The following is a 22,227-nucleotide window of genomic DNA, read 5'->3' as shown; positions in this document are numbered from 1 at the left end:
TACACAAGCTTGCCTAGCGGTTGACAAGTTAAAAGAATCAAGTAATTGTAATTTGTTGAAAGTCAAACTGACATTCGACCAGAAATGATTTTGAAAGACGATCGTTGTCAAGTGTTAATAACGAAGTCTAAGTAGTCGACTACTTTCTCAGAACGGCGTACGAACCAAACCGGAAAATCGCACCAAATAAGTGTATAATTTTAATACATACTTTTAAGATTTTATATAAAATTTTCTTTAAAAATTATCCAAAAATATTAGGGATTCTCTTGCGGGATATAATATTTAATAGTATATGAAGTGCTCCATATTTATTAACCTTAAATAATGGGTGTATGATCACTTTCTCATCAAGTGTTATTGAAATGTGTCAATCTATTTGTTCTTCCATATTCATATCATATGTTAAGATCTATTAAATTCTTATATCTTTTTCGAATGTGAATTGATTATAATTATTTATGCATCATATTGATTTTTATATTTAATTACTAAATTCAGTGAAAAATTATTGTCAGACGACTAAAAAAATAACTATTATGTGTTACTAAGAAAATTCTCCCATAAGAATATTTTAATAGATAATATATTTGTTAATTTTTTATATTTTTACTAAACATATATTTACTTATAAAAAATTTAACAAAGTAAGATTGAAATAATATTTAAGTAACAAAAAACTCGAAAAACCCGAAAAACCCGACAAAACTGAACCAATCCAAGCCGATATAGTTGGGTCGGTTTGATTTTGATAAAAACCGAACCAATACGGTCCATGTACACCCCTACAGTTTCTCTAAGTCAAGATCTACTTCTTTTTCACTAAATTATTATTCTTGGTATTTTAATTTTTTCCCCGGGTATTTTAAATTAATTATAGGCAATGAAATTGAGTATAGAAACGAAATACATGTCTTTTGAAAGAGGCATCGAAAGATCCTACCGAAGCTAAAATGTGACATTCAAATTAATCATAACACTACTGTTAACAAGAAAAACAGTTTATGTATATACATCTGATTATGTGGTGAATGACGATTTCCGAAGTCAAAAAGCCAATCCTTCTTAATTATTTAGCCCCACATCAAAATAATAATAGAAAGAAAAGGAAAAAACAAAAGAAAACATAATTGAAGAGCTTTTTATATGTGGAAAATGGAAATACCAATTTTTTTTTTTTGGTCAGATGGATATTATATTAATTAGTTAAACGTGGGGTTTACAGTTGGGAAGTTGCTGGGGTACCTTATGGCCCCCATTGTTACAATGTTTTGCATAATTGTACTTAGGTTACATCCCACAAAAGATCTAGGCAGTTCAGTTCCTAGGATGTTTGCCCAAAATACATCATTGGCAAACACCGGAGGAACTGCTAAGGACAAGGATTTGTTCAAAAAACTTTCTTTTGCTACTTCCTTCGCCAGTACATCAGCTACTCTGTTTTGCTCCCGATATGTGTGCCTCACCACCACGATGCCCATCCTTTGGATCAATGATCTGCATTCACAAATTAAGGGGTCAAAAATCAGATTTTCATTTATCAACATATTGATTGTTTATGCTAAATCAGTGTCTATTTCTAGCGAAACTAGGTTGTTTAGTTCAGCTAGTTGTAGACCTCTAATAAGGGCTTGAATTTCTGCCTTTGTGTTTGTTGTTTGGGGTATGTTGTTCATGTAGCCTAAAATCCAATTTCCATTATGATTTCTAAAAATCTCCCCCCCCCCCCCCCAAAGCTCCACCTATTCCTGGGTTGCCCTTTGTTGCTCCATCAGTGTTCAGTTTGTAGGAGCCTCTAGGTGGTGGAATCCATTTAAGCATGATTTGGTGGGGTGCATAGTTTTGGGTTGTTATTATTAACCACATGGTACTCTGTTGCCTTAGCTATGGTGTTGATTGCATTGATGAGGTCTTTTTTTTTTTATTGAAAACATTGTTGTTCCTTGTCAGCCAAATGTGCCATAGGCAGAAGTGAATGAGACTGTCCTAGTTGAGGCAGTTGTTATACTTCACACCTTTGAGGGTTGGCCATACCGATTGCCAAAGGCTGCTATTAAGGACTGGATTGGAGTGTGTGGAAACTGATGATTTTGATAGGATGACATTCCAGTAATGTGCAGCATTGGGATAGAGGAAAAGATGTGGTCAATGTCCTCCTGTTCAAATCCACAGAAGTGGCAATGAGGAGGCAGTTTATTCCAATAGAGTGTAGAAAGATCCTGGTGGGTAGTCTTATGTGGGTTAGGAGCCAGGTAAAATGCTTGATTTTGTTGGGGGTTTGAAGTTTCCAAATCCACTTGAAATGTGCTTCTTCCCCAGGAGAGTAAGCTGGTGTGTTCCTGCTTATGAAGGAATAGGTAGAGCTGTTGGAGAACTGCCCATTGGCTATCAGGTCCCATATTAGATTGTCCTCTTTAGTGGCTTCACTGGGAATGAACACTGACTTAATGAGGTTTAGGATATGGGGGGAAATGGTAATGGACAGAATTGAAGTGTCCCAAGTGCCCATATTGTGAATTGTTTCAACCCTGATTTGGAGGTCATTCTAGTTTACAGGACCTTTTATCATATGTATGATGGCTGGCTGATTAGGAATCCAAGTGTCATTTAAAAAATTGACCCTATTCCCTCTATTAACTACCCATCTACTGGCTTTACTACAAGTTTCCCAGCCATTTAGTAAACCCTTCCAAATTGGTGATATATGGTTCCCTGGGTGTCTCAAAACATGTGTAGGTCTGGACATGTTGCATTGTTTGTGAATAAGGACTATAGCCCAAAGGCTGTTGGTATTCTTGTAAGCTCTCCATGTGTGATGACTCGACCCGTCGTCACGTGAGTTACCGCCCCGTTTCCCCCATTTTATGCTTCTTCATGTTTCGTTATCGGTATTCGGTGTGTTCGAGTTAAATCGGATTGGTTTTAATAGGAAATGAGACACTTAGTCTCTTTTAAGAAGGTTTAAGTTGGAAAAGTCAACCGGACGTTGACTTATGTGTTAGAGGGCTCGGATTTGAATTCCGATGATTTGGTTAACTTCGGGGTATGATTTGTGACTTAGGAGTGTGATCGGAAGTAATTTTGGAGGTCCGGTGTAGAATTAGGCTTGAACTGGCGAAGTTAGTATTTTGGCGAATTCCGGTTGATAGGTGAAATTTTGATCCGAGAGCCGGAATGTAATTCCGAGAGTTGTTGTATCTTCGTTAGGTGATTTGGGATATGTGTGCAAAATATTAGGTCATTCGGACGTGGTTTGGTCGGGTTTTTGATCGAAAGTGTATTTCGGAAGTTTTTAGAAAATTAGGCTTGAATTCGATGAGTTTTGGGTAATTTGATGTTGTTTGAGGTGTTTTGATGATTGGAAGAGGTTTGAATAATGTTATGAATTATGTTGGCATATTTGGTCGGGGTCCCATGAGGCTCGGATAAGTTTTGGAAGAGTTTTTGGAAGATTTTTACCGTTTGAGCATAAACATGTAATGATCCAAAGGTCTATTTTTAGTTCTAGAGATCGAAATTTTATTTCGAGATTTCCAGAATTTAAATAATGAATTATAGGAGTGATCTGAAAAGTTTGGTCTAATTTCATCAAGTCGCGATTGGGTTTTTGACGCGAAACATGAGTTAATTGTTTAACGAGCGAAATGGATATCGCACTGAGTAAACAAGCTCCGAATTGAGTTTTGATTGAAGGACTATGTTCGTATCATTATTTGTGACTCATAGGAACAAGAATCATCGAATTCTGAGTTCGTATGATGGAGTTAGAGCCATTTTAGTGAAACGAAAAAAAGCTGTAATTTTTTTGGTTGTTGCTGTAATTTTTTAGCAACGTGAACAGTAACCGCGTGTGAATAGTAACCGCGCGGGTGAACAGTAACCACGCGCGGTGAACAGTACTTCCGAAAAATTAACATTTCATCCGCGAACCCAACCCATTTTTCCACCATTTTTGAGCAACCTCGAGAGCTTTTGGACGGGAATTGAAGGGGTTTTGACGGGAAGTGATTGGAGGTAAGTCCTATGAACTAAATACATGATTATATTGTGAAATCATCCTTGAAATTTATGAAAATATAGCCAAATTGTAAGAAAATAGGACTTAAAATTGAAATTCTAAATTTGGTATTTGAGGGGCCATTTGTGGTCCGATTTGAGAGATTTTTATATGTATAGACTCGTGGCGAGATAAGGAACCCGATGACGTAAAAATTTCTGAGTTTCGAGACGTGGGCCCGGGGCTCGGGTTTTGTCAAATTCGTGAATTTTGATATTTTTTGAGTGTTTTCGATTGGGTATTATCCCTTTAGCATAATGCGACATATTCGTTGTGATTTATGGCTGAGAACTACTATTTTACAAATGCCCAAGGGGCTTATGATGATTTCTGGACTAAGCATGGATCGGGCTGCGCACCGCAACAGTGTTATATTGATATTGAGGCCGAGAGCCTGGTTGATTACATTGATATTGAGGCCGAGGGCCTGGTTGATTACATTGATATTGAGGCTGAGAGCCTGGGTGATTATACTGATATTGATATGAGGCCGAGGGCCTAGATTTGATGCCACGAGATGGCTTGATATTGCGCTTGGGCTGTAGGAGCCCCTCCGGAGTCTGTACACACCCCCAGTGAGCGTCGTCGACGATAAATAAAATGGATGGCTCGGGTTGCACGCCGCAGTGGGTACTAGAGAGTACCATCATATGCGTTGCATTGCACTCATGCATAGAGTGTATCATCATATGTATTGCATTGCACTCATGCATTTGTTTTTATCTGTTATACATGTCTTAGTATTTGGTACTCTGATTTAATTGACTTGTTGCTTCACTATTTGTTGTTCTAAACTGCCAGTTATAGTTTACTTTGTATTTTTCCATGATTTCTTATTCTCAGCCTTTATTTATGTTTATTACTCACTAGGTCGGAGTACTCATATTACTCCCTGCACCTTGCGTGCAGATCCAGGTACACTACAGGCTGAGTGAGGATTTGTTTAGCTGAGTAGCAGTATCCGGGAGTATCGAGGTAGCTGCATGGCGTTCGCAGCCTTGATCTCTCCCCTCTATCTCTATCTTTTATTCCGCATTCTTCCTAGACAGACTTGTAATAGGTGGATATTCTGTATTAGAGGCTCATATTCGTGACACCGGATTCTATTGGGCTATGGTGTGGTATTTTAGTTGAATTTCCGCAGATGTTTATTATTAATTATACACTTGAAAGTGATGACTTAGTAAATTCTCTGTGATATTTATCTATAATCTGAATAAGAATTTGGGATAATGTTGTTGAATGGTCGGGCTTGCCTAGCAGTGTGTTGGGCGCCATCATGACCGGGGTTGGGGTCGTGACAAGTTGGTATCAGAGCCTAGGTTAATTGGTCTCACGAGTCCTGAGCCGGTTTAGTAGAGTCTCGCGGATCGGTACGGAGACGTCTGTATTTATCCTCGAGAGGCTGCAGAACCTTTAGGAAAACTTCACATTCTTGAATTCTTATCGTGCGTCCTTGATTCATCTTGAAAAGAAACTTTTGAAATTCCTTCCACGCGTTCGTATGCGCGCATGAGCGCTTAGTATCAGATGTGCCTCGATGGCTTGTGATTCCCCGATCGAGGTGCGAGGTGTTATCTTTGTGAGTTTATGGTGGGCCAGTCTGGAGGACTTGAGGTTGGATCTTTGCCTATGGCTGGAGTGTCGAGGTGCTGATTATGTGAACAAGTGTTTTTGAACTTATATGTTCGGTAGTGTCCCTGTTAGTGGAAATGATAGTTGTGGCTATGTGATGAGTATGTTAGTACTGTGAGGCGTATCTATATGATTTGGAAGCGACGAGAAGGGTCTGCTGAATGATGGAAGAACTAATAGATGCTTGAAGTCCATCGTGATTCAAGATATAGCCCGAGTTATGGGCATGTGAAGAATCTTTTCATGTCTCCTAGTTGGGAGTGAAGTAAATTTCATGTTGCGGTATGAGTACAGACTCAGGAAGATCAAGTGACTACGTAATGCTTATGGCGGTGGAAGGTATGCAGAAATGTTAGTTGGAGGAAAAGCAGGTGGGTCATCTCCTGCGGGGTGTTCTAAAGTTGTGTTATCCTTATGTTATCTATTAGAAGACCTCAATTGGACGTGAATAAAATGTGTTGAAATCTAAATTGGATCGCCTAGAGAGTGGGCTTAACTGTTGTGTGAGTGAATGCGAGATTTGCAGAAGAGTTAAAAATTCTAAATGATTTGTGTTTCCACAAGCTTATGAAGAATCGAGTTTAATCTCACTATGGTATTGAGGCAACAATGGAGTATATGCGTTATGAGTATAGTATGTTGTGATTTATGGCTTCGAGCCAAGTTGGGGAGCTTGCTATTGGTTAGCGGATTGTGCGGTTATGTACTGTGTTAGTTCCAATTTGATGCATGCTGGTGAATCAGTTTTGGTTGTGGAAATTGGGCCGAGAATGGCACGAGTGAAGGAAATTTTTTGACAAGATGTCATGAGCTCGTATGAGCAGGAGATAAGTTTCGATGTTTACGGTAAGTTGGTATTGTCTTCAGCGTCACCTAAGATCGGTGTTTTGTAAAAAAAAAAGGGTTTTCGTCCTGGTTAATAATTCTTGATCGCTCTTCAGCGTTAGTGCGACCGGTGGTTTGGAGGTACGCTCCAGATATGGTTGTGGTAGGTTGTGGGAGTGTGTCCCACGGGGGAGATTATATAAGTGTGGCATGTGATCACTTGATTGATTAAAGATGTAAACCAAGTATGAAGTTTGCAACAGTGTGATGTTGAGTATAGTTTTCTATATGCTATTTTGTATGCCTTGCTTCCTGTTTTCTAAGGAAAGTCCATATTAGTACATGAGATCGGTAATTCCTTCTAGAGTTCGCTTTCTTTTTGTATCGCGTTCGAATTGGTAGCCTATTAGCATATTAGGGCATCATATGCGGCTTTTGATTGTGTCTGGGGTGGCTTATTGCCTGAGCAGTTCGTAATGGGTGAGACGAGATCATTGAATTCGAGATCAGTGCAATCTAAGTATATGAAGTAAATTAAGGGGCTAAGACCATTGTTTGGTTCATAATGAGGTGATAGTTCTTGCTAGAAGTATAGACCCAATGAATTTTTGATTCGGCGGTGTTATGAATTTATACAGATCTCATCCGTCGTGTCGGTATTGTAAGAATTTGAACAAGACCTATGTATGTCATGCAGAGCATGGGATGTGTAATGATTTTTCTTCTAGATGGGATCAATGGAAGTTCTTGACTAGTTGAGTACGTAAACGTTCATGGTTCGGAAAGGAGGTGAAGTCCTCATGTTACCTTAGGATGGTATGGTATATGCGATATGTTGTGAAGGATTGAGATTTGCGTGTGTAAGGTTACAGTTCAGTTCTGAATGGAAATTCATAACATTCTTAGGTGGTACTGGCAGCTTTAGGTGATTAGAGAAATGAGCTTCAGATGATTAGGGTGAATGATCTTCAGATGATTAAGGAAATGGTATTGCTAATTGCTGTAGACATGTGATTTTTGACCATCCCCTAGATTTTTTATATTTTAGTACGTAAATATTTAATTTAGGCCTAATATAGCTATTTCAACTAATTTTTACTCTTTTACTTTATTTTTATTACACGAAAATGAAAATTACAAACAAAAAAAAAGAGATACATATTTTAGAGTATTAGTTTTATTTGCCATTTACAAAAAAAGAAAAGTTTCAAAAAAAAAAATAAATAATAATAATAATAATAATAATAAAATACCAAAGAAAAGGTTTTATCTAGTTTGGTACAATTTTTGAGTTAGAGATTTGAGTGTAATAATTTTACCTTGTTTTTTTTATTTACTTAGTTAGCAAGAGTAGATCATTTTGCTTACTATTTATTATCAAGAAAAGAAAATATTACCAAAAAAAAAAAAAAGAATTACACTTTTAGATATAAGATGTATTTCATTTGCAAAAGAAAAGAAATTCACAAAAATATGTTTTTGTCTAATTTTGGTAAGACTAGCAATTTTATAACTTTTTCCTTAATAGTTTCTTGTGTTTTTCTAATTTGTAATAGTAATGTAGTATTTTTAATTAGTTTTTAAAAGAAAAGACAAAAAGAAAGAACCAATCAAAAGTTTTCATTTGCCAAAATGCTTCCTTATCTCTACATAACAAACCTCACATGCACTCCATCTTCAATTTCCACTCACGTTTCTTTTGCCACGGGGACCACAAGGCATCTTCTCATTATTCTTCAGTCCAAAAATAATACACACACTACATAGAGGGGAACAGACGAGAGTGGAAAAAAGATATAGATCTGGGAATAGGGAAATATAAAAAGAGAATACGAAAAAAAGGGAAGATAGTGCCTTCCCATTAACAAAAAAAAGGGCCCCACCCCCAATTCCAGTCGTGACTTTTTTTTTATTTAAACAAAAGCAACAGACCCCCTTTCTTCGGGCATCAACAACACAGACCCCCCAGCATCATCTTCTTCTACAAAAAAAAGTAGTAGCCATGAGAGAGCAACCGAGAAGAGAGATCGACAGCAGCCAAAACTAAGAACGACCCCCATCGTTCTTCCTCTTTCACCGTCGATCTCGCCGGAAACGAGAGTAGCAACAGTGAAAAGTTTCTTTTATTTTCTTCTCGTTCTTTGGTTGTCATCGAAAAGCAGTGGCTTTTCAGTTAAGTCCGAGTTCCGTTAAAGCCCGTTCGTAGGTCGCTAGCTCCATCCATTGGGTCAGTTCAGTTCCGTTCGATTTGTCGATGATTTGAGGTTCCGTCCGAGCTACCGTCGAGATTCGAGTTTTGGTCCGGAAAATTTTTCTGTTCGGGTTCTTGTACACCGGCTCAGGTTGGTCATTTAAAGAGGTTCCATTTCTTTATTCTTAATTTCTGCTGCTTTCGATCTCCATGACGAATTTTGTTAATTTGTAAATGTTTTACATTGAAATGTTGTTTCTTGGCGTACACTGATTTGGTTGGACCATGGTTGAATTTAAATTAAATGTGATGGTGTTGATTGCTCTATGTGTTGTGTATTGATTTATTTCTTGTTTAAATCACAACACCTCTTATTTTAAAAATATAACAAATTTGCTTTAAATTTGGTTACTCTTCCCTTCGTAGGATTTCATTTTTATTTTAAGCTTAATTATTTCAAAATTAAAGAGTGGAAACTGTTTGCTGTAAATCCAGTTGCTGGGGAAAGCATGTTAATTGAAATGAATCCTAGAATTTTGAGATCTTTAGCTTTAGCCTCAAAAGCTACTGACTTCCAACAGCTAAGATGGCTGCCCTCATTTAGTTGATTTTGAATAATTGAATCCTTAGAATTGGAGGCGTGCTATTTAGTTGAATTTTCATGGCCCTCGCAAATTCGAAAAGGCGTAGTCGCTTTAGGCGCGCTACTTAATAATTTACCTTCCTAAACTCGGGTGCGCATTTATGTGACCCAAATCCAAATCTCGACAATGTTATATAACATGTGTTCCGAACCGCGGGTGCATTTATGTAGCGTGGCTTACGATGTGTTTTAAATAACTTTAAATTTTTTCCGAAATATTAAAAGCGGCAAAAATAATTGCACCCTTTTGCTTTTACTTTTGCTTTTTGCTTTTGCTATGTGCTTTTGCTTTTCATTCATGATTTTAATTTGTTTAAGTTTGAATCTGACCATGCTGCAGTAGTACAATATTGTTTATGACAAATAAAGTAAAAGGATTGTTTCTAGATTGATGCACTGTGTGGGCACTTAACTCCATAATAGTACAAACAATACATAATTTTAGTTAGTGTCATACTCTTGTTATATTGATGTAGTGTTCTAAGCTAGTTTTGGGTTTCAATGATGATACACCTGCAATTTATGAGTTGGGCTCAAATCATCCACGCATTAATTCCACGAGCTGTGTGACCTCTAATCTCAACCAATTTTAACAAAATTAGTCAAACTCTTGAATAAATTATGGCTACGCATACGGTTCCCGTGATGTAGCTGTGTTACCTAATTCTAATTTCGAGTGTGCATTTCATGTGACCCAATTTCAATTCTCCACAACGTTGAATAAAATATGTTTAGGATTGCGGGTGCATTTCATGCGGCGCGATCCAAAGATGTATTTTAAACGACGTTCAATCTTCTTTAAAAATTGAATAAAAGCGGTTAAAAGTTAAAATTTGCACATAGGTTTATAATTTTTTAAAATCAGATAATTAAGCTGAATATAACAGTTGAGCGACCGTGCTAAAACCATGGAACTCGGGAATGCCTAACACCTTCTCCCGGGTTAACAGAATGCCTTACTCGGATTTTTGATTCGCGGACTGTAGTACAGAGTCAATTTTTTCCTCGATTCAGGATTTAAACCGGTGACTTGGGACACCATAAACTATCTCAAGTGGCGACTCTGAATTTTAAATAAAATAATCCCGTTTCGATTGTCACTTAAATTGGAAAAACTCCCTTATATACCCTTTCTCGGGGGTATAGGTGAAAAGGGAGGTGTGACAGCTCTGGCGACTCTACTGGGGACCGAACCCAGAATCTCTGGTTCATGGTTCAGAATTCGAGCTTAGATGAATTGTTATATTTGGCTTTATTTATTATCTGATTTTATTACATGTTTGGGCCTAATGTACCAAATGTTGCTTTTATCGCTTTGATATTATCTGAACTGTATATAAACTGCTACGAAACCCCTCTCTTCTCTCTTCCGAGGAGTGCACGCTGGTCGTGACTTCTTTCTGTTAGTGTCATATCCCAAATAGAACGAGGTTCGGACAAGTTGCAAAGCGGGATGATCTTTTGGTTACCAGTACGCAGCCCCTCCTCGGCTCGAGTTGTCCGCTCGGGTAAGCCAGGTCTAGAACAAACACCCAAGATAAACCTAGTATAACAAAACCTCATGCCGGATCCCTAGTAGGAACGCTTGTTTGCATCATGTGCATTTTGACTTTGGGGACTCAATACAGGGGTTGGGTCCGTCTAGGACAGGTGTACCCAAAATAACAGACCATCTTGATGCATCCTATGTGCTGCATGTTGCATTTCATCAAGGGTAAAAGGGTCATTTGGCGGACCAATAATAGTTGAGGGCAAATGAAAAAGAAAAAGAAAAAAAAGGTTGAAGTGTGAAGATAAAGCGAGTGGGGCCCGATTATGTTTTCTGTCACATTCTTGTTAAAAAAAAGAGCTTGAAAATTCAAAAAAAAAAGAAGATATTTTGCATTTTTTTCATCATTTTTCGTAAATCAAAAAAAAAAATCCAAAAAGATGTTACATGTCTCATCATTTTTTTTTAAAAAAAAAAGACAAAAAATATGTTTTCTCTAAATTAGTTGTTTTTTTTAATTAATTCTCGCCCGTATCCAATCTGCCCGAACTACGCATACCTGATTCTCGTCTTTCGGGATGTGATACGTAAGCAACCCACATAGAGTCCGGTATTCCCAGTAAATCTTAGGTTCTTGTCTTTGCGGGATCATAGCCAAATTTTGCACTTCTAGCCACATTTTGGCCAAATAAGCCATTTTGCAAAAATAGCCTCAATCATATCTTCCATGTGTCTAGTAAGGAATGTTTTTGTCTCACATAGTGTTGGTTTAAGTTTTCTTATACAGGTGTGGATTTATTTACCGGAGTTTAAGCATGACAGACGCCCCGTGACCATCCAGTCAGGATCACTTAGTCGGGAGTTGCTCAAGGAGATTTGTTTTATTTTTATGTCCTGAGGTTGTTCTTCAGTTTATGTCGTCTTTTACTTTCTACTTTTGTACAGTAATGTCAAGTCCTTTGTTATTGTTATTTTCTGCTTTATATTTGAAAAAATGTGTTGTAACTCAAAAATCCAAAAAAGAGATGTTGCATTTTATATTTCCGTTATAAGTTTTCTTTAGAATACTAATTCTAGAATTGGAAAAAATTTGAGGTTGTTTCTCCTTTAGGCAATTAATACCTAGAACTTAAAATGAATTATTTTTATGTTTCCTTTAGTATATTAGGACCAAAATTCAAAAAGAGAGAGAGAATTTTATTGTAGTGCTTCTTTAAAACCTTTCTTTAAGGTGTTAATTCCAAAATCCAAAAAAAGATTTTCTCGTGAGGTGTTTCTTTGGGAAATTAACGAAAGATGAAAAAAAAAACTTCTATTTTTATTAGAACTTTAGGATATTGTACATAGAAAAAAAACATACTTTATCTTTTGTTTATCATTAGAATTTTTCCTTTAGGCAATCAAAATTGAAATCCAAAAAAAAAACATTCTGTTTTATCTTTTTCATTGCTTTCTTCGAAATCTTGCGTCAGGATATCAAATGAAGATTCAAAATATTTTTTCTATGGTTTATTCCTTAGATTTCCTTCATAAAAAAAGAATCAAAAAATATTTTTCTCTTTTAGGGTTTTTCCTTGATAATTTTTCATAGAAGCATCCGTTTTAAAAAGAAAAGAAAAAAGGAAAGAAAAGAAAATGAAAATGTTAGTTTGTTTATTTTATTCCCGATCTTCTAGAACTACGCAAAGATCTGATTCATGCGGGGTCATGATACGTAGGCAACCTACATAGGGTTCGATCGAATCATTTTTTTTACTGTTAAAAAAAAGAAAAGAAAAAGGGAAACGGAAAAAGAAGAAGAAAAAAGATGGTGAAATTATGGGATGTGAGAAATGAGAAGGAAGAAAAAGAGCGATAATCAGAAAGAAAAGAGAAGATTCAAATGGACAAATTGGGATGATGCCAGGTGACCTTATCACCCTCTAAGTCATTCTAGAACCATTAATTGTTGTTAGGTGCATTGCACGCAATGTGATATTTTTGCTGTTAAATGCCCTAACGCTAACGGGATGACCCCATTTTGTTCCTTTTGATATCTTCATAGTAGCCCGGGACCATTAGTTCGTGGTCCTAGTCCGGTTACCTCCAAAAGCAAATTAAAAAAAATAGGTCAGGCCCACTTAGGCCCGTTTGGGCCCGGGCCTGGTCCACTTAGCCCGAGACCATTAGTTCGTGGTCCTAGTCCCGGTTTGATTACATCCAAAACCCCACGAAGCCCGAGACCATTTAAGCCCGGGCCCACATAGAATCAGCCCACTTAGGACCAGCCCAAGAGGCCCGGGCCCGGACTATTTTCCACCCTTACCTATGATACAAGAAGATCATACTTTTACCACACACTTTATTTGGCATCCTCAAAGATTGGTCGGAAGGTCTTTCTTTGGACCGTAATGTAGGCTTTTGGACAGGGTTGGGAAGAAAGGGTGGCTGAAGGCTCAAAATAATTTAAGATGAAAGGGTTCAAAATTACAACTTTTGGAATCAGATCTTTTGGCTAAAATTAAAACTTCTGCCCCAGTTTATTGGAGTCTGGGGATTTTTTTCTTTTGGATTTTTGTTTTGATGGGACCAAATCTTAGAGTAAGGTTGTCTACGTATCCTTAAAAGGAATCGGGTCGAACATAGTTCAAACACAAAGTTGGTTTATTTTGTTGTTTTTCTTTTCCTTTTCTTTCTTGTCTTTTTTTCTTTTTTTTTCCTCCTTTTTTTCTCTTTGCCTTTCTTTTTCTCTTTTTCTTTTCTAATTCCTAACTCTGCTTCTGATTCCAAAAGAGGGGAATGAAATAAAACAAATTAAGGCTCAAAAGGGGTAGCAAAAGATAAAAGTGTTTAGGTAGCAGATAAAATGCATTCGTCATACCAAACTTTAAAAATGTCAAGTACAAACATGCAATCGAAGATAAGCAAAGAAATCATACATAGTATCTATTGATGGCATCAACAAAAATAAAAAGTGTCAATGAGCAATACCTTTGTCCCAGTGAATGAACCATGGCAGTTCGAAGCAAACTTGACTCAACCTTATCTTGATGTGGAAGAATGCATTTCAGCACTGGCGTATCTACCTCAAACTGCTTGAGAGATATTCCCTTGTTGTATGCTCTCATCAACTCTTGATTTCCCAGACTAACTGCCTCAGTTTTGCTCAATTCAAGCTTCAGGTTATCTCAGAATGCGTGAATCTTTACTTGTTTCCTCAAATGCATCATTTTATCATATTCAAAACTGTGTCATTGCTTCATGATTAAACTAACTTTCACGACCAGGCTGAGAATTATGCGTGCATTTCATGTTACTAGAGTCAGTATGAAAAGAACTATAAAAGAAAAAACGACCTAAACAAAAACTGACTAGAACTAACAGAAAACAGGAGATTGCATTAGACAGATGGTGAAAAAAGTTTGAACAAAATAAGCAAAATAGACATGGGTTACAACTTTGGAACAATCGTAGATAATACTAGACGTATTATTACAACTAAACGAACTATGCAAAATAAGAAGAAGAAGGGTTTGAGCCACAAGACAATATCCGAATTACAACCCTGATATAACTCGGACAACATAAATGATAACAAAATAAACCACCAAAACTCCTCCTTGGCTAGCCAAGAAAGGAGTGTATTTCCAATTACCAAGCTCGACATCTTAGCCACTGAGTTCCACATCAATATTACTAGAACCTCCACAAGTCTCCATCACATTGACCTTAGCAAATAGCTTTTGGGTCCCTTTTGCCAACTCGTTCTTAAGATCAACCTCTGGAACCGAGACTGATAGCGCTGAAAACTTCGCGATAAGTGGTCCTCCAAGGGATTCAGAGGATTTCTCATATTCCTTTTCAATACAAATCATGCCCAACATATGCGTCTCATATAAATAGGCAATGGAATTTGGCTAGTATCCGCTGCATCTGGCACTATGACCAGAGCTTGGGTAAGGATAACATCTAGGAAGCTAGGTCGTGGCAGGGGTGGTGTCTTCCCAGCCATCCAAACCTAATACATATCCGCCATGTGTTGCCTTAACATCCTTTCCTCTTCAACCAACCTAGTGTCTTGTTCAACCAATTACTTTTGGGCACCAGTATCAACTAACTCAAATCTGTTGTCATCTGCCATTGCCTTTCGACTTTATGTTGTAGGGATGAGTTACCAGTTTAAGAACCACAAACCAACCACCCTTCTGCTATAATGATGATAACAAAGAGGGGCAAAATGAAGCCAACATGTTAGCGTTAGGCAATTTATCAGATAGAAATATCACATTGCGTGCAATGCACCTAGCAACAATTAACGATTCTAGAATGACTTCGAGGGTCACAAGGTCATTTGGTATCATCCCAATTTTGTTCATTTCAATCTTCTCTTTTCCTTCTTTTCTAGCACTTCTTGGCTTGCTCATTTTCCTTCTTCTTTTCTTTCTAATTATCACTACTTTTCTTTCCGCTCATTTCTCACATCCCATAACTTCATTCTTTTTTTTCTTTTTTCAATAATGATTCGCTCGAATCCTATGTAGGTTGCCTACGTATCATGTGTCACATGAATTAGACCAAGCATAGTTCTGAAAAAGTAATGGAAAAAATAAACTAAAAAACAAAAATCTTTTTGGATTTTCATTTATAACTATTTTTTTTCAAATACAAATGAGAAGTACGATGACAAAAGACTCGGCAAACTCTTACACCACCTAAAAGAATCAAAACTACTAGACAAGACAAGAAAGTAAAAGAAAACATGAAAACAGACTCAAAATATAAAAATCTCTTCAAACAAGCTCCCAAATGCGATGGTCCTGGGGTATCTGTCATGCTCGAGTTCTGGTACATAGATCCATGCCTGAATGAGAAAAATACGACCAAATAGATTAGTGACTCAAGACACTATGCGACGCCACGACACCTTCTATTGGACAAATGCAAGGCATGATTAAGGTTATTTTTGCAAAATGACCTACATGGCCAAAATGTGGCTAGAAGTGCAAACTCAGCAAAGGTGACCTAAGACATGAAAAAATTACTTTGTAGAAATAGCCTATGTGGCAAACAAAATGGCTAGAAGTGCAAACTCAACAAAATGGACCTTAAAAAGAGAGGACACCTTGTTGTGGACTTAGGACTCTAAGACATGGGTCACTAAACCACTTTTGCGAAAATGATTCAATTTTGCAAGAATGGCCGATGTGGCCAAATGCGGCTAGACATGCAATTCGACCAGGACGAGCCTAAAGTAAAGATATACCTAATTGTGGATTCAAGACTCTCCAAACACAATTAAACAAGCCTGTTTGCAAAAATAGCCCTATTTATCAAAATGGCCGACGTGGCCAAATATGGCTAAACATGCCCGATTTGGCTACGACCCCTGAAGCCAACAACCTAAGATTCACTAGAAAAATTGGACCCTATGTGGGCTGCCTACGTATCCCGCCCCGAAAGACGAGAATCAGGTATGCATAATTCGGGAGGATTGGACATGGGAGAAAGCTTTTGAAAAAAACACAACTAATTTGAAAAACTATTTTTTGTCTTTTTTGAAAAAATAATAAGAAAGTGTAATTTTTTTTTCTTTTTTAATCTTTTTAGAAAACTGGGCAAGAAAATAAAAGTGATAAACCCTCACTAATCTTTTTAACACATAGGATGATTGAATGTCATTTTGGGCTAGTAGGCCCATTTGACACATTTGGACATGCTTCCTACAAAGGACACGGTACCTAGGACCGGGCCCTGCTATGTCATAATGATATGATGCAAATAAAAATGACCTAAAGGCTGACCTACGTTTGGGGTTCACTAACAAGGCAATTCGGAGGAGCGTATGATCGATAGTGGCTGCTCAAGCTTTCCACCCACTCCATATGTCCGACGGCTCCCCCTTCTAAAATAAGGGTGACTCAACAAAGAGTTCGTGTACGCGACGCGTACTACGAGACTTGTTGCAGAAAGAATTGACTCAGGGTGATGCATATGATGACAATTATAAAGCAGTAACACATAAAGGAAAAACTGTAAACACATAAAACAACTAGCAAATAAAACAACATAAACAAAAGTAAATAAAAAAAACATAAAAAACCTCAACCGAATATTCTAAAAAGCCAGCAAGATCAAGTACCAGCTTGAACCTGCAATTCCCCAACAGAGTCGCCAGAGTTGTCACACCCTTTTTTTCACCTCACTAACCCTCTTAAAATATTAAAAAGATTTTGAAGCTTGAAAGGGTTTTCAATTTTGAAAGTGACAAAGATTGTGTTTAAAAGGATTTTTTCAAAGTCGCTACCTGACATTTGGTTTGGTGTGCCAGGTCACCGTTTTCAAAATAATAATTTTCCTTCAAAACATATTTGACTCTTAAACCAGTTTGCATCGGAGATTCTAGATAAGGGGGTTCATTTGACTTGGAGAGAAAGTGTTAGACATTCCCCAAGTTTCATGAAAGTCACAGTTGCGTAATCGATCTAGTTGGCTTTTAAAATATTCAAATTGAGGTAAAAAAATACATAAAAAGAAAATAAACACAAAAGAGGCTCGAGGCCATCCCCACCTAAGAAGAGAAAATAAAAAGAGGCTCGACAAATTCTCAATAGAACTGAAAATTGATTGTTTCAACGCTTGAACTGAAAATTGTGATGAACTGCGGACGGGGACTCGAATCGGCACCGGAAAGCTCGAAACCAAAATGACCTCCATCAAACTTCATCGGATTCCATGGTTTCGAATATCAATCAATTCAAGTCGAAATTCCGGTTGATATGAAATTTTTCGGTGAATCAGAGGCTGTCACAACCTTTTTTCTACTACCTCACTAACCCTCTTAAAAATAATAAAATAGATTTGTAAAGCTTAAAAAGGGTTTTTAATTACAAAGTGACAAAATTGTGTTCAAAAGGAATTTTCAGAGTCGCCACCTGACATTGGTTTCGGTGTGCCAGGTCACCATTTTAAAAATAATTTTCCTTTTAAAACACTTTGGACTCCAAAACTAAGTCTGCACCAGAGATTCGGGAAAGGGGGTTCATTTGACTCGGGGAGAAGGTGTTAGGCACTCCCCAAGTCCCGTGAAGGTCACAATTGCGTACATGATCCAGTTGGCTTTATAGGATACTCAAATTGAAGTGCAAACACCAAAAAAAAGTAAAAATAAACACGAAGGAGGATCGAGGTCGTCCCAACTAAAAAGGGAAAGAACAAAATAAAATAAAATACTAAAGTTCTATTCTACACTTCCTCGCGTCATCCAGTCTCTGGCTGTCATTTACATATACTTCGGGGCATAACCTGGATAATACTATATACAAATTTTGTGAGGCATTCCCTGGATAATAAACTAAAAGGAGCGACCTCTTACCTCAAACAAAATAGAATAAAAGACCTAAAGTTTGCCTTCCCCGGGTGATGACGACCTAACATGCTCCAAACAATTTAATTAAGAGTTAGAATAAAAGAAGTGATAAAATATTTTTCAAACCCAATCCAATATGCGCCATTCTTTAACTTTTAGCCCAAACCCACGGCATAAGACCTTTCAAACATCCAAACGATCATCTAATTTACTCAACTTTGTTAACTTAATTTTCTATCACTATATCATTAATCCTAAAGTCTCGAAACCTAACGGAACTCCAAATTTACTTTAGCTATTAAGAATTTACCCGAATATAAAATTACATGAAAGAAACACACAAACAATAATCAAAATAACCAAAAAAACTGGCAAACAAATTCTACTAAGGCATCACAAACAAAAATGAAACATTAATTTAAAAGATCAACAAAACGGATCAAAGAGAGATTAACGAGACTACCGGAAGCATTGAATTAAGCTAAAATAGTAAAAGAAAGGGAGAAGTAAACCTCGAATAGATATGAAATCCGACTGTTGGACAGTTAAACGATGCTAAGCAACGGAACCACGCATAAGATCTAAACCGAAAAACCTCGTCGAACTCTGACCGGACTACCTCGCTATCTCCTTGTTCTGCTATGTCTATGCGTGGGTATGTTTTTTTTAGTAGAGAACAAAACAAGAGCTCAAAATCAAAAGGGGTTCTGTTAGGAGTCTTCTTTGTGGGGATGGACAACTGATCTCGTTGGGAGTTAGGGAGAGACGGCTCGAGGCGGCGGCAGGGGTGTGAAGGTTATTAAGGTTGGTGGCCGGCGGCTGCCTTTAGTGTCTTAGGGTGGAGGTTTGAACGACGACTTTTGGTGGTGGGGAAAGTGGCAGAAATCAAAGAGGATCGTTGGTCGAGGGACTGATGGCGGCAAGGTCTTGTTCCGGCGAGTAAAGTGGCTGGCGGTGATGAGGCTAGGTGACAGTAGGGTGTGCGGCGGTCTAGAGTGGTTCAAGGGTTGAAGAAGAAGCTGTCGTTGGGAGCTCTTGTTTTTGTGTGTCTGCCCATTTTTTGTGGTCTTTGGTTAGGGTCTAGCAGAAGAAGCTAAGGGTGTTCTTAGAGTTTTTATGTGTGTTAAGGTTGAAGAAGAAAATGTGGAGATGGCTGAAGGGCCTGCCGATTTCTAGGTTCAGCTCCTAGGTTTTTTTTTACTCCAGAAGAAAGGTTAAGGATTAGGTCATTTTTAGGGAAGTGGGGGGTATGGGCTAAGGAAAAATTCCGAAAATGAGCCTAAGATTGGACCTATCAAAACACAAAATTGGCCCAAAACTCATTCTTCTTTTCCAAGGGTAAAATAAAAGTATCACAGATAATAAAGTATAATTAACAATTGACTTTAACTGAAATGGAAATAAAACAAAATAATTATATATATATATTTTCCAAAGATTATACTAAAAATAGGATAGGATTAGATTAAAATCATCGCAAAATTAAAATAATACTACTACCAAAATACTAATATCCTTGAAAACAAAGTGAAACTATTTTTTGTATTTTTGAATTTTATGAAAGGTAGATAAACTAAAAGTAACAAGATAAAATACCAATTACCTAAATAAAAGAAAATATTTTTGTAATTTTTATTTTTTGTGACAAAATAAAGTAAAATAGTCAAAACTAGTTAAAATAGTAATATTAGACCTAAACTAAATATTTAAATGCTAAAATGTGTAAAATCTCGAGGAGGGTCAAAAATTACATGTCTACAGAGGCTGGAGCTGAACGACAAACGTCGTCAGTGTTAGCGGCGGAGCGGGTGGCGAAATGGAGAAGAAGCCATCATTTTTGTTTTTTTCCTTGTCTTAAAAATCAGTAACATAAGCCATTTTCTTTCCCATATGTGACTGTATATGCGTGTGAGCTCTCAATTCCTCTCTATCTCTATCCTAATCTCTAGCCCCTTTTTTAATCTTGGAGAAGATAACCTGATTAGTTCTTTGTTAATCTTCTTCCTTTATTTCTCTAAATCTGATGGCTTGGAATAGAGGTAGAAGGGACGATGGGTTGCGGTGTTAGGGTGATGATATGCGGGCAACTACTGGTTTTTTTTTTTTGAAGGAAGGTGCCACTAAGGCCTTTTTTATTAGTGTTGAAAATCTCCTCCTCTCTTTTGATGTGGCTCAAGGTTAAAGGAAATGAGGGGCCCTAGATTAGTGGAATTAGGTCTCTTTTTAGGGAAGTGAGAATATAGGCTAAGGGCTTAATTTCGAAAATGGGCCTAAAAATGGATTGTTTTAGCCCAAATTTGATTCTTTCTTATTGAACAAGATTAAAAATACTACTCACATAAGTAATCCTACTTAAGTAGAAATAACTATTAAAATAAAACTAACCGTTAAAACAAACCTATTTTTGGTATTTTTCAAATATCATACTAAAAAATAAAAATGGAATTAGATTAAAATCATCGAAAAAATTAAAATAATATTCCTATAGAAAATACTAATATTTTTGAGAACAAATGTAGATAAACTAAAAGTAACTAGATAAAATATCAATTAGTTAAATAAAAGAAAATATTTTTGTAATTTTTATTTTTGTGATATAATAAAGTCAAAGAGTCAAAACTAGTTAAAATAGCGATATTAGACGAAAACAAAATATTTAAACACTAAAATATGTAAAATCTCGGGGAGGGTAAAAAATTACATGTCTACGCAAACAGAAATAACATGATGTATCAATAATAAATAATAGAGACTTAGATACGATATGCAAGTAAAAACTGAGAGTGAGTACAAATAGCATAAAACAGGCAGTTCAACATGTAACGCAACCTATGTGGGCCCCAACAGTACCAACACATAGCCTAAACATGGTTTCTAACATGATTTACAGTCAAATTTATATAACACACAAAGAGCATATAGCTAACAACAAGTTATTCAACTTTACAGTTTCACGGAATGGACCAAGTCACAATTCTTACGGTGTACGCCCACACGCCCGTCACCTAGCATGTGCATCACCTCCAAAATAATCACATGACACAAAATCCGGGGTTTCATATCCTTAGGAACAGATTTATAACTGTTACTTACCTCAATCCGACCAAAATGCTACTCCAAAATGCCTTTGCCTCGTAAGTTGACCTACGAATGTCCCGAATCTAGCCACAAATAGTACAATACAATCAATATAGGCTAAAGCGAGCAATTCCATAAGAAAAGTACTAAATTATAGCCAAAAATCCGAAATCGGCCTGAACCCGGCCCCCGGGCCCATGTCTCGAAATTTGACAAAAGTCACAAAACCCAAAAGCCCATTCACTCATGAGTCTAACCATACCAAATTTACTCAAATCCGATTACAAAATTCCATTCAAAACCTCAAAAATCTAACGTTCTATTCTTCCTCTTTTCCCCCAATTTTCTACCCCAAATCACAAATTAGATGATGAAATTAAGGACATAATCATGGAAGTTAGCCAAAACCAAGTAAGAGTCACTTACCCCAATCAACTCCACGAAAATCCCTTCAAGAATCGCCTAAATCCATGGTCTCTAGCTCAAAATATAAAAAATGGATTCAAACCCTCGTTTATGAAATTTAACACTGCTTCCCAGATTTTCCTTCTTCGCGAACGCGGCCATCCACTCGCGTTCGTGTAGAACAATTCCGACTGCCTCTCAACTAAACCCCTCGCGAACACGACCAAACCTTCGCGAACGCGAACCTTTGAAAACTCTGACCTTCACGAACGCGACCCCTGCCCCGCGAACGCATAGACCAAAAGGATGGGGTCCCCAGCTGCCTCATTCCTCTTCCCGAACGTGTTCCACTTCTCGCGTTCGCGATGTCTCCACTGACCACACCTGCACGAACGCGGTCTCCTCTTAGCGAATGCGAAGAACAACTTCCATCAGCCTCCAAGAACACTTCGCGAACGCGAGACTTCCCTCACGAACGCATAAGAGAAAACCAGATGAATCACACCAGCAGTTATCAACTGTCAACCAAAGTCAAAAAATGATCTGTTAACCATCTGAA

At 37.3% G+C, this 22,227-nt stretch overlaps 2 long non-coding RNA genes across 2 annotated transcripts; one reads left to right on the top strand and one right to left on the bottom strand.

The window, feature by feature from the left end:
* The first annotated feature begins 8,460 nt into the window (after positions 1–8,460).
* On the top strand, positions 8,461–11,913 carry LOC142181228 (uncharacterized). The gene is made up of 2 exons (XR_012709755.1): positions 8,461–8,859; positions 11,628–11,913. It is a non-coding gene; the product is annotated as an uncharacterized LOC142181228 (long non-coding RNA).
* A 3,518-nt stretch (positions 11,914–15,431) lies between these two features.
* Positions 15,432–19,390, bottom strand: LOC107810919 (uncharacterized). The gene is made up of 2 exons (XR_001653779.2): positions 18,698–19,390; positions 15,432–15,680 (listed from the first exon to the last, which is right to left on the bottom strand). It is a non-coding gene; the product is annotated as an uncharacterized LOC107810919 (long non-coding RNA).
* Positions 19,391–22,227: the final 2,837 nt, after the last annotated feature.

The sequence above is a fragment of the Nicotiana tabacum genome, chromosome 5 (genome assembly GCF_000715075.1).
Source record: "Nicotiana tabacum cultivar K326 chromosome 5, ASM71507v2, whole genome shotgun sequence".
NCBI classification, from domain to species: Eukaryota; Viridiplantae; Streptophyta; class Magnoliopsida; order Solanales; family Solanaceae; genus Nicotiana; species Nicotiana tabacum.
The sequence above is the reverse complement of the archived record's forward strand: the minus strand, read 5'-3'. Positions and strand labels throughout refer to the sequence as shown.